The sequence below is a fragment of the Charadrius vociferus genome, unplaced genomic scaffold (assembly GCF_000708025.1).
Source record: "Charadrius vociferus isolate BGI_N301 unplaced genomic scaffold, ASM70802v2 scaffold1039, whole genome shotgun sequence".
In the NCBI taxonomy this organism is placed as follows: domain Eukaryota; kingdom Metazoa; phylum Chordata; class Aves; order Charadriiformes; family Charadriidae; genus Charadrius; species Charadrius vociferus.
The window spans coordinates 26672-26978 of NW_009650167.1; the positions used below are offsets into that span (position 1 = coordinate 26672).

Consider the following 307-nt stretch of genomic DNA (forward strand, 5'->3'; position numbering starts at 1 on the left):
GGGTGGGGGGTGTGAGTACGGTGGGGGCGCATAGGAGGATGTACGCGTGCGGGGTATGGTTGCGTATGGGGATGAGCGTACGGGGCGGTGGGTATGGGAGACGTACGAATGGGGTGGGGGTACAGAGGGATGTGTTTATATGGGGTGGAGCTATTTTGGTGGGTGTGTATTTATGGGGTGGGGGATGTAGGGGATGTGTACGTACGGGTTAGTACCGGGGGCACCTCCGCGTGTGCCTGTCTGGTTGGGGAGGGTACGGGGACGTGTATACGGGGGGGTCAGCGCCAGCGACGCAGCGCCTGCGCTG

The 307-nt window shown here is 62.5% G+C and overlaps 1 protein-coding gene across 1 annotated transcript in view; it reads left to right on the forward strand.

Annotated features, from left to right (window-relative positions):
* Positions 1–307, forward strand: part of SYT12 (synaptotagmin XII) — a 7970-nt gene that overhangs the window by 5674 nt on the left and 1989 nt on the right. The gene's annotated exons all lie outside the window — the stretch shown is intronic.